Source organism: Oreochromis aureus, linkage group 6 (assembly GCF_013358895.1).
Source record: "Oreochromis aureus strain Israel breed Guangdong linkage group 6, ZZ_aureus, whole genome shotgun sequence".
Lineage (NCBI taxonomy): Eukaryota > Metazoa > Chordata > Actinopteri > Cichliformes > Cichlidae > Oreochromis > Oreochromis aureus.
Window position 1 is genome coordinate 4,861,869 of NC_052947.1, and position 12,683 is coordinate 4,874,551.

Genomic DNA, 12,683 nt, shown 5'->3' on the forward strand with positions numbered 1-12,683 from the left:
ATTTGGCCAAAATCCAGACAGTTAAACCAGCCAGTAGAAAGTTGCTCAGTCTGCATCAACAGTGAATTTTGGAGGTGGGAACATGATGGTGTGTGTCTGTTTTTCAGCATATGGTACTGGCACACTTCAAATAATTGAAGGAAGGATGAATGGAAAAACGTACCAAAACATTCTTGATAAAAATCTGCTGCCAGATGATGCCATGGTGCATTTCTTTCAAGTTCATCCCAAAATGTGTTATATTTTTAAAGGAAGTACTGTCAAGAGAAATTGAACCACACACTTGAGTTGGTTAGAAATATGGTGTAGTATAATATTATATAATAAGCTCAAGTCATTCATATCCAGTTATTTACAAAGCAATAGCTATTATTCATTTCCTACTCCTGCATGAGGTTTTTGTAATCAAAGAAAACATCAGTCATGCTATCCTTATGTGATTTTCACAGCACCACAATGTTTTAAGGATGCTTAAAAAGAGCAAAAGAAATAAAAATGTTATTACAATTATCTGTCAGTTGTTTAAATAGAAGTGGAAAAAGCAGAAGAAGACGAAAGTAAAGATCAAAGCTGCTAATGACACCCACCACAGTCATGTCATCAGTGAACTTGATGATGTGGTTCTAACTGTGCATTGCTGCACAGTCGTGAGTCAGCAGAGTGAACAGCAGTGGGCTGAGCACACAGCCCTGAGGGGCTCCAGTGCTCAGTGTGGTGGTGTTGAGATGCTGTTACCGATCTGGACTGTCTGAGGTCTCGCCGTCAGAAAGTCCAGGAGTGGGGGTGGACTTCCTCACCAACACATCATTCTGAGCGTCAAACCGTGGATAGAAGTTGTTCAGTGCATCTGGTAGGGAGGCGTCACCCTGGCAGGCAGGTGTCGTCTTTCTGTAGTTGGTGATGGCATGGATGCCATGCCACATGCGCTGCATGTTGCCAGGTTGAGTTGAGCATATAGCATATAAAAATGTATAGCATATAAAATTCATATCTAAAGATTATCAGCCTTGTCTTCAATCAGATGATTTAGACCTTGACAGGCTGAACTGTGACGTCAGAGTTTAATCTTCCTCCATAGACTAAACATTGAATTCAGTCTCCTGCAATTCAGTGTTTAGTCTACACAGTGGCACACTGCAGTTAGTAATGTCTGACATGACTGTTAGTGTATGCTATTGTTCCCGTTGTTTGGGAAACGCTTTCCACCTTGGGATCCTAAATACAAATAAAAAAAAAAGGCTGTAAAAATCAGATCAAATACTCTCAGTAAAGGAACATGACTCATTTTCCAGGAACTAAGATCACTTCAAAGTTGGACAGTGCTCTTCTTCCATTACCAGCACAGCACAGCGTTTTACCTTAACCGGAAATAACGCTTCTAGGCAAGAGCCTTGTTACAGCTGTTCTGTTTATCCAGTACTTGTTATTTTTGTCTGTTATCTGTCTCTATGTGTTAGCCTGCCTCAAACTGGCATAAGAAAATAGACGGGTCGATGTTTTACATATAATATCTGATTTAAATTGTGTTGTGACATGACTGGAAAAAAAAAAAAAAAATCAACACTATTTACATAAAAAAAACTACCAAGCTAACTTTTTGAAGTACATTTAAGAACAGGATGAAGCTTGGACCTCTACATCTTTGGGGACGGTTAATCAAAATGAACCAGTTGGTAACTCACTCTTGTCTTTCAAAAGTCTGAGCAGCAGCCTAATGTACCAAAATGCATAACAGACACGTCGGGGTTTAAACAGACATTATTAACATTTTACATACATATTATCCGCCTAGCTTACTCATTTCCGGCGATTAAGGACCCTGGAATGTACTTGACACGTATTTTGCTCACTACCGACTTCTTGGCTTTAAATATATTATCTCATGCGCAGGATGTTTTATGCTTGTGTGCTGTCATCTGTGCTATGTGGTTTACATTCTTCTATAGTTACATTTCCTGTCTTTCATATTTATATTTTAATTGATTGTTACTAAACCATTGCCCCCAGGATTAATAAGTATTCAGATTCTGATTCAGATTTTGATTTGAATTTAGCTGAAAGACCTAATGTGAGGAAACTTTTGACTAACTAAAGAGAATGTCTTATTGGGGTAACAGCTGCAGCAAGTCATAAACTTAGGTTTATGACAATCATAGTTGTTTGTGCACGGCTACACACGCAGACCACAGAGAAAACTGGAAGTACAGGTTTTGTATTTTCATAGTAAAACAAGTGTTAATGGTGCAAACATTTCAGCATCTCAAATAACCAGGTTCTCTTAAGTAACTATGAGGAAAAACTAAAAACTAAAAGTAGACATGAAAATCATTTTAGTTAACTAAAATAAAAATAAAAACTGGAAAAAAAATCTATGCGTTAGCCCTGCGACAGTCTGGCGAACTGTTCAGGGTGTACCCCGCTTCTTGCCTAAGAGAGCTGGAATAGCAACCCTTAATAACAGAATGGATGGATGGACAAAAACTGAATCAATTTAATAAACTTAGAAAACTAAAGAAATGTATATGTATATGTAATTTCGAGTTTATAAGACAAACTAATGGCATTTACTTCAGCTTGAAAACAATTTGGTATTTGAGTAAGTATTGAGTATTTTGGTATTCAAGTAAGTTACGTTGTTTTACTCTGAAATGTGAACCGGAAATCAGTAGCCTTGATCGCTAAGAGGCACAGTTGAGTTTGAAAACGGAGAAGCCAGCGTTCGCTCAGTGTGGGTTTGTTAGGAACTATATCGATAAAACGTCGCCGAACACCTGGTAAAAACTGAAGTAACTTTGACATTTTATGGTCTGAAACGGCTAACAGCGTTTGTTCCCTGGAACAAAGACATCCGGGACATTCGACTGCTTTAAGACGAACAGTAACTTCGGTGAGTTAATTGTCTAAGGAGTTGATTCTTTTCGTCATTGTTACCGCCACTAACGCCGACTAAGTCTTCTGCAGTCAGTGTTAACCTTATGCTAAATAAGTACCTAATGAACTAACACATTATCTCCTTTTTCTCAAGTTTTACGATCGAAAAATGCTAACTAGCTACGAGTTACCGTAATGACGTTATATAGGGCAACAACAGTGTACCCAATTTCTTAAGCCATTCAAGGTTTAGGTTTAGGTGTAAGCGCTAAATAACCATATACGCGTTTATTTTTTCACTGACAAAATCCCAAACACAATTTTTTTGGGGGGGTTTCTCGTGAAAATGTGTGAGTTTGGGTTAACGTAAATCAAATTTTATCGACGCTTTTTTATGGTCGTATATGGTATTAAATTTCGTAATAAATTACGGTGACACGTCTTTTTCGTAGTGACTTGTAAAGTGGAGTTGTTCTATGCATGTCATAAACGACTCTGAAGTGTCTGCAGACTCCAGTTACATAGCTTCTTTTCTTTAATAGTGTGTCGTACTGATTTGTCCACAATAGAGTGGCCACAAATAGAACTCCAGATATTTAATTAAAATGTACACACAACACTGCTATATTCTACAGCTCATTGAATTCAGGATTTGAAGTTATTATTTACATCAGGTAAAAAAGGTAGTGTGTGTATATTTAGTGTCTTAAACAGGGCTCTGTCCGTGGTGGTACTCCGTCCTGTCCTGTAGCCCAGCTGGCCTCCTTTGTCCTGGCCACACAGACTGATTAGCATTCACCATCCTACCAGAGCATCTGTCTCCACAGACACTGCTTTTGTTCCCCATTTAAATTTTGAAACTTTGTCCTTTTTGTCCAACTGTCCCCTCATATTAAAAGCCTACAGATGTGTCAGCCCATCTTCAAAGACGAATGTTGATCTAAAGCCTGGAAAGTTTTGAGTTCTACACTGTAAAATCTAATTAGTTCCCAGAACTCAAAAAAATTATGGAAACTCATTGCCTCAAAAAAATTGAGTAAAGCTTAGCTAAAAATGACTAAGTTAGGACAACTTATTTACTTTGAGTACTGTGTACAAGCTCATTTGTTCCCAGAACTCAAAAAAATTGGATCAAGTTTACGTAAGATGACCAAGTTAGGGCAACTTACTCATTTTGAGTACACTGTACAGCCTTGTTAGTTCCCAGAACTCAAAAAAATTATGGAAACTTGTTGCCTCAAAAAAACTAAGTAAAGCTTACTTAAGATGACTGTTAGGACAACTTATACATTGCAAGTCTGCAGTATTAACAATAACTTGATATTTCTGACTGTACAATACTAATTGTTTACCTACTGACAAACATGTTAAGTTCAACTAAATGAAAAAACAATTTGTGGTAACCTGAATATGATTAAAAATAATTAACAACAATTTTTGTAATGATGTTAAAATCAGCCCAACTTTTATTTTCAAACACAACAAAGTACAACAGCCAACATACTCAAGGCTCGCAAAATTTCAAAATCTCTGGTAGCCCTTCGGGCAGGCCCTCTTCAGTTTTTGGTAGCCCAAAATAAATTTAAGTAGCCCGAATAAAAAAGAGAGCAATTTTTTAATGTTTTGTTTCCTTTACAATATTATACATTAAAGTATAATATTGTAAAGGAAACAAAAATTAATCAGAAAGTTGTTAAAATACAAATCACAACTGTATAAAAATCACAGTCATCAACTCAAATACTTTGTTCTAATTGAACAGAAATTTCTATGAACTTGTAAGAACTGTGTAGAACATGAATCAGTCTGTGTCAGATCCTGAATCTGAAATTTCCACTGAAGTCAAGGGTAAGGGGTAAGTGGAACCAAGATCTAGGCCATTTGCTTTTTGAAGTTTGCAAAGACTGCTAAATTTTGACAATGGTAGTTCACTCTTTGCAACATAGTACGCTTTTGAAAGATTTTTCAGGACTTCTGCTTGTGCTTGGTTTATTTTTAGTATGTTTTTTGCAATTGCTGTTTGTTCTGGGAAAGATATTGCAGACTGAGCAATAATGCATTTCTTGCATTTCTCATGGGTTCTGATGGGGTCTTTCTTAAAATTACTGGTCCCAGTTACAAAGGCGCTTGTCGACTCAAATGAAATGAAACTCACAACACACCTGGCAGAACATCATGTTATTTAGCTCGTCATATTCCAGCCACAGAAATTCTTTTGTCCATGAAACCAAAAAAGCTGAGCTTTCTTTTTGCCTCATAGTCTGATTTGTCATAACTTTTCCGTTTTGTGGTCGGCTTTTATTTGGCTGCCCCTCTTCACCCTGACCTGTCTTATTTGGCTCAGCAGAACTAAAATACCGGCGTAAATCCTGCTGCTTTTACACACGTACTTACATAACGGTCAGCGATTCTCTGCGCAATCAACCTCTCACATGTTTAAGCTTGCTGTGGGAGATTTCACTTGTCACGTTTGAATAGTAGCTAATAAGTGATAAGACGATGTCAGAGGAATTGGTGCGCAATTAATCGTCACTCACCAATCAGTGCTGCCGCTCTCTATACACCGTTCGCGCGATCGCAAAGTGAAAGTGAAAGCAAAAAACAAGCACAAATTCAAACGCGATTTCAATATGTCACATATTGGCAGTGGCTCATCGATGCCGATGACATAATTACTCAGCTACATTTTCGAAAGAATGCAAAAGCATTGACACATATTTTCCCTTCCTATGATAGCCCGACGGGCAGGGCTGAGATAGATTTTGGTAGCCCGACTGGAAAAATCGCTAGCCCCGGGACGTCGGGCTAGCGATTTTGCGAGCCCTGATACTGGACACTGTTCTGCTGAACAACAAACAATTATATTGCCATCACTGTTATAATCTTACGATGAAACAAAGTCTCAGATGTAATTATTCTGAAAATAAGTTTAGGTCTACCACAGTTTGTTTTGTACTTACATTACTTATATAATCAAAATAAAATATTTATTGTTCTGTCACAAGTGCAGTCTCTAATTTAAACAACACATTTGTTTTCCATTCCAACACATGAGCTGGAATGCTGTATTATTTTAAGGATGCTTGTTTCCAGTCCAGGCATTACTGCCTGAATGACTGTCATGGATCGAGGTGATCCAAATGTAGGTGCAGAAGAAAGTCTTTAACTTCCCTTAAGTACAGTGGCAGTGGATGTGGGTTGGAGATGCAATGAGCTTGAACCTCCAGGCGACCATCTTCACTGACCACACCATCTGTGACGGAGGACTCATCTCTCCTGTTGTCCTGCAAGCAAACAATCATATTTTTGGAACATGAACTTAATTGCTTTCTTAAAACATTTTTTTTCTGCATTTGGTATAAAACAGACTCCAATTTAGACAATCTCAGGCTCCCTCCCACCGGAGAGGTGACATTCAATGTCCCAAATTGTCAGTCTGGATAGCCCTGACCACCACCCAACACACAATAATGTCATGAAAGCATCATTTTAAAAAAGGGCTATGCAAACATGGCAAATAACTTTCATTCTAATGATGTGCAAAATGATTTTGGGCACAAAACAGATTTTGCTGTTAGAAAACTTGCAGACTTCACTATATACAGTGTAGACCCTCTAAACTAAGTTTGGGGGATGTGATCTTTCAAGAAATGCAGACCAAACTGTTGTTGTTTGTTTACTTACACAGCATGTCTTGTAGAATTAACTGTGGTCACCAGCAACAGCATAGTGCAGTCATATCTCAAGTCTAATAACAGAAGACAGGAAAAGATCAGTAAAGAAACAACTTCCCAAACCAAAGCACAAATAAAACAATAAGTAAAACAGGCTGATCTAAAGTATGATTAAAGTTCAGCCTGATTAATATAAATGTCACTGACAGTTGCTAATATATTGGAAAACCAAAACACTTACCACTGAGTTGATGTCTTTCTGTCCAACAACAGGAGTGCTGGTCCCGAGCCTCAAAGACAGTAAGAAGCAAGCAGAGGGAGAAAAAACAGAACATTTTTCAGAAACTGATTTGATCTTTAATGGCTGTGCAATCATTGTAACATAGAGTTTGCTTATGTTGTTAAATAAAGGCTAGATTTGACATTAATAGATGCCACAGATGTTCTAAACCTGCCACAAAGCATGAAAAAAAAAAAAAATAGACGTCTCCGAAAACGTCGGAGCATTTTTGCAAATATGTGATGTCTTGATAAATCGAGCAGATATTTGAAATTTACACAGCTACATTCTCGCCTGAAAATATCTTAAAAGTTTATTTTGTGACCCAGAAAAAGTAATAAGTTTTTCAGCGGCGCCTCCGCCATTGCAGCGCTTACAAAGTGCGCACAGGCTCCGACAACCGTGGCCGACAAATGCGATCCTCCTTTTCCCCAGATTACCCTTTCTGGGTCACAAAATAACCTTTTTAAGATATTTTCAGGCGACAATGTAGCTATGTAATGCTCAAATATCTACTTAATTTATCAAAATATCACATATTTGCAAAAGTGCTTCCACGCTGGAGAGCTCTGTTATCCACCCCCACATCCCACACCTACCCCACCCCTAACGGCTGCACCTCCCGAAGAATTTTGTCTGGGCTCTTATCTCACTGATTTATTTCAAACAATCAACAGAAAATTTCACCACATAGTTTTATGTAAGGTTTTTAAGGCTGTGGTGTTAATTTTTGAGTAACATGAGCCCAGCGGCAGCAGCAACGCTAGGCTAACACTAACTACCTAGCAAGATTTTAAACCTGGTGCTAAACTAAGAGAAGCCACAAAATCAGTTTGAATAACAGTAAACATTTACTCACCAAGTCAGTGTATCAGGTAAAGATCCACAGCAATGACAACAATAATATCTTGAACTGACGCTTCTCCAGGTTTGCTCAACATATTCCATAAAAAATGCACCGTGAACATGCGGACTGATCCGCGAGGGAGGAGGACGGTAGTCACGTGACATTTTCAAAACACATCTTTCATCCTTCCGCCCTGACAAGCAAAACTTCCAGCTTACTTAGTTTTTCTAAGTTAAGACAACTCAAATAAATGGAGTTTATCAGCGTTTTTGCATTAAAAGTACTGGTAACTTATTTAAATTGAGTTCTAATAACAAATTGATAAAATTGAGTCCAGCCTATTTAATATTTTTAATTAAACACAATATTACATTTTACAGTGTAGGTGAGAGTTGCACAAGAGGATAAACAGAAGTGATGCTTACAGTTTATGTAAATTGAGATATTTTATTATCAGAATATCACCATTTATAGCTGATTTACATACTTTAACGTTTCTGTGGCTGTTGTTCAAACTGGTATTCACAAACAAAAGAGCAGAAAAATTATGATATTAATCCTGAGGACGAATCTGTGAGAGAACTCTGAAATGCTAAGGATGGTAGTTGTCCCAACTTTGTCACCAGAGAGCCAATCAACACCCAGATAATGAAACAGAAAAGCCATGTCTTTGACTTTCTACCACTAGAGTGAGGAGATCTCTGAAAATGTTGACTTTATTTTTGGCCAGTCCCCACTTTTTCACACCCCTCTTAGGTATATGCAGAACATGCCTGCTCGTGTTCTGGAGGCACCTCTGCGGTATGTGTGTGGAGTGGGAGGTATTTCTTCTTCAGAGGTTATGTGGAATCATTACAGGGTGTTATAGGTCTTGTACCTTGTAGCTGGTCTGGTTTGGTAAAAATCCAACACCTCCGCCCTCCTGTTATTTCTTTAACATTACTGTACATCAGAGCTTATCCTGTTGTGTCCATCTTTTGCTAACTAACTTGTATAGTACCCACAAGTCTTGGCTGACATTTCCTTTGAGCTTTAGGTTAGGATAACTTAATCTTTCATTTCAGCTCAATAATAGTTACAGATCTCAGAGGTTTAGAAATACTGGTTGGATGTTTCTTTCTGAATTTTAACATAGATCTATATCTTCAACTTTTTTCCAAGTAAACTCATAATTTTCTAGCATAGTTCAAAATTTCAAATAGATTTATTTTTAGAGTTTCATCATATACATGTAAGCCATAGAAGGGCTCCAACTCTCATAGCCATGATAGTTCTTTGCACTTTAGGATTGTCTTAATCCTAATAAAGGTTTTATCCCATGCTGGCATTCTGGCCTGGCTAAATAAGTGTGAGCCATCTGTGATTGGTGAATATTCTGCAGTTTTGTGGACTGTAAACACCTTACTTTCACAGTTCACAGTAATGAAACAATATAGTGGTCAGATAGAGGTACCCGTTTGTGTCAGGTGTTATTCTGTTGTCTTCTGTTTTTTTTCATAGTGGATAATGAAAAAAAGTGACTAACAGCTCAATGTACAGTGCTGTGGAAAAGTATTTTCCCTGTTTATGATGTCTTTCTTTTTTATTTTTGGACTTTTTGGCACATGATGTAAAATAATAAACAAAGATGGCATGAGAATTACAAATTGCAATTTGTAAATCATGATTTTATTTATTAATGGTCAGAGGGCCCGGTGGCGCCAGTGTTCGGCAGCCTCGCCTCTGTCAGTGCGCCCCAGGGTGGCTGTGGCTACAATGTAGCTTGCCATCACCAGTGTGTGAATGTGTGTGTGAATGGGTGGATGTCTGGATATGTAAAGCGCTTTGGGGTCCATAGGGACTAGTAAGGCGCTATATAAATACAGGCCATTTACCATTTACCATTCAATGGGGGGAAAAAAGGCTGTTTAGACATACCTGGCCCGATTTGAAAATGAATTTCCACCTGAACCTGCTGGTGTGGCACTTTTGAAACCAAGAACTGCAAATGTTTGCATGGGTCTTTCACATCACTGTAGAGGAAGTGTTGTTAGTTCAAACCCAGTTGAAATGGAATGTTAACTTTCCAAAAAGTTCACCTTCTGCCTCCTCAGTCTACAGGCTATTTTCTGCTTTGGTTATCATTAAGATGTTTTTTTGGCAAATGTGACATGACCCTTTTGTACTTGTACTCTCCTATAGATTAGGGCTGTTCGATATAACGATATATATCGGATGACGATATAAAAACGTCGATCGTTTAATTTTACGCAATCGTTTGTTTTGTGGTGACGCAAAATAAACTGTTTACGGCAATATTTTTTCATCGTTTTGATGGTCACTGTAGTGGCTATATTAATTTCTTAAAGTTCTCTCGTTCTCCTATATTTTATATAACCACACTATGGACGGACAAGCGCCTGTTTTTATGCGTTGTCGTTAGCAACAACGACGGTAACAGCATCGCGTGTTCGCTTGTTTGTGTTCCACATAAACCTTTCACAATAAAGTTCAAGATCCTGTTGAGACTTTTCAAAATAAACTGAATCACGTGAAAGAGCAGATTATTTACGGATGAGAAGTAAAAAAGAGCCGCCAGGTGTTAAAAAAGAAACCTTAGACTCAAACGTTAGAACAGGCTTTTCCCCGCAGCACGCCGTGTAATAAATATTCACAAAGAAAACGGCGGCCGTTACAACCTATGTCTAAAAATGTATCGTTTCATGCATCGATTAAAACACTCGACTCCAGCTACATGATGCGCAGCTGGAAACACTTCCCGCAAGACGAGCTGCCCGAGATTCACAGAATTTACAGAAAATGTTACGTTTTTGTGATTTATATCGTTATCGGACGATAGAATTCTTATATCGGGATATGAGATTTTGGTCATTTCGCACAGCCCTACTATAGATGTTATTTTTTTGTTGCCTGCATTTCTTTAGATGATGTTCTGGTTTCTTCTTTGACCTCCTGGGATGAGTTGTCAATGAATGTTTTGAGTGTTTTTGGTAGGCCCGGTACTCCTGGGAAGGTTCCCCACTGTTGGAAGTTTTCTCTGTTTGTGGGAAATGGCTTACACCATGGATCAATGGAATCTTAAAGCCTTAGAAATAGTTGGTAAACCTTTTCTGGCTGGTGGATGTCAGTGACTGTGTTTGTTTCTTTAGACTGTGAGATGTTGCTTTTTGAAGTCTTTTTAGTCTACTCCACTTTGTAGGACAGATTCTATTTAAGTGATATCTTAATTTAACAGATCTGGCAGTAATCTGGCCCACATGTGGCTAGTGGAACTGAGCTTGACTTTCCAAAAAAAGTATGTTTAATCGCAGATAATTTATAATTTGTCTTGTAAACATATATTTATTGAATTTTGTATTTATAAACATCCAACACTTTAAACACCTTGAACATATGGCAGTAAGAAAGCACTAAGAACACAAGACATTCAAAAAAAAAAAAATATATATATATATATATATATACTGTATATATTAATTGGGGTGCAACGATATTCGTATTGATATTGAACCGTTCGATACAGTGCTTTCGGTTCGGTACGCATATGTATCGAACAATACAACATTTTTTATTTATTTTATCAACTTTTCTTCTGACGATGCTGTCTGTGTTGAGCGCTCAGTGGATCTGCGTTCGACTACTCCACCTAGGCTGCACTGTCAAGTGCAGATCCACTGAGCGCAGTGCAAGCTAGCAAGACAGAAGCTAAGCTCGTAGCAACATGGCAACTGCCTCAACACTACCCGAAATTGAACCTCCCCCACCCTCATTCAGATCTGGCGTTGGGAACTATCTTGGTTTTCATGTGAAGCATGACCCTGATGGTAAGCGCGTCATGGACAAAAGTAAAACAGTATGTCGGATGTGCCACGCAATGCTCAATTTGTGGGAACTAGTGCGTTAGCGCAGTTAGCTTGTTAACGTGTTGACACCGTCCAGCCCCAAGCACGGGGCGGTCCGCGGTAACTTGTTAACGGAGATTTGCCGCGTTATGGCGTTAATGTCATTTTAACGAGATTAACGCTGACAGCACTAGTGGGAACACAACGAATATGACTGCACATTTACGCCAACATCATCCTACTGCAAAGACAAGTGGAAGCAGCCAAAAACAACTACTGCTACAAACTTTACCCGAGTCATTTAGACAGCCGTTAGCACATGATTCTCCTTATGGGGACCTGATATGTTTAATATGCTGCTGAGAATATACCCCAGAAGAAGCGTATAGTATAGCTTTTATTTTGGAAAGAGCCATTTCTCTGTAATAAACTCTCTTTTCCAAAGATGAGTGATTTCTCGATCAGATAGATTTATTTATTTTTTTGTTGTTTCAGCAACATTAAATTTAAAAACTGTACTTTTGAGTTAAAATATATATTTATAATTTTAATAAATGATAAATTAAAAAGGCATGAACATTTTTTTGTATCGAAAAAATATCGAACCGTGTCACCAAAGTATTGAACCGAACCGAACCGTGAATTTTGTGTATCGTTGCACCCCTAATATTAATAATACTAAGGGAAATTTTAAAAATATAAAATAAAATACAAAAAAAAGAGTACAGGATAGTCTGCACTGTATACATTCGTAAATTTAGTATTTAGCATATTTTCATTACATTATTTTCTCACCAGTTCCTCAACGTCCCCAGTCTTAAACAAGGACAGCTCCTCATATTTTGCTTTGTCTTGAATCGTCTTTAATAACCTCTCTCTTTAGTTCTCCAATTTTAGAGTCCAATTCATTCATTGTCTGAATTTATTAAATTTAGAACTGGTGAAGCTTATCATTTGTTCTCTAATATATGCTTTAAATGCTTCCCATCTGGTGGTTGCATTTGTTTGATTTTTATTTATTGAGAAGTAGAGATCAATGTGTTCTCCTAGGAATTTTATAAAGTCAGAATCTTGTAACCATTTAGGGTGTAAACGCCAGTTAAAACAGTGTCTGTTCACTTGTACAACATTATAAAATAGCGAGACTGGGGCATGATCTGACAGAACAA

At 37.8% G+C, this 12,683-nt stretch overlaps 1 protein-coding gene across 1 annotated transcript in view; it reads left to right on the plus strand.

Moving 5' to 3' along the window:
* Window positions 1–2,682: 2,682 nt before the first annotated feature.
* LOC116324284 (E3 ubiquitin-protein ligase pellino homolog 1-like) overlaps window positions 2,683–12,683 on the plus strand; it is a 37,486-nt gene continuing 27,485 nt past the window's right edge. The window contains exon 1 of the mRNA XM_031745230.2: window positions 2,683–2,887. The gene's annotated coding sequence lies outside the window, so the exon portion shown is untranslated. The remainder of the gene's footprint in view (window positions 2,888–12,683) is intronic.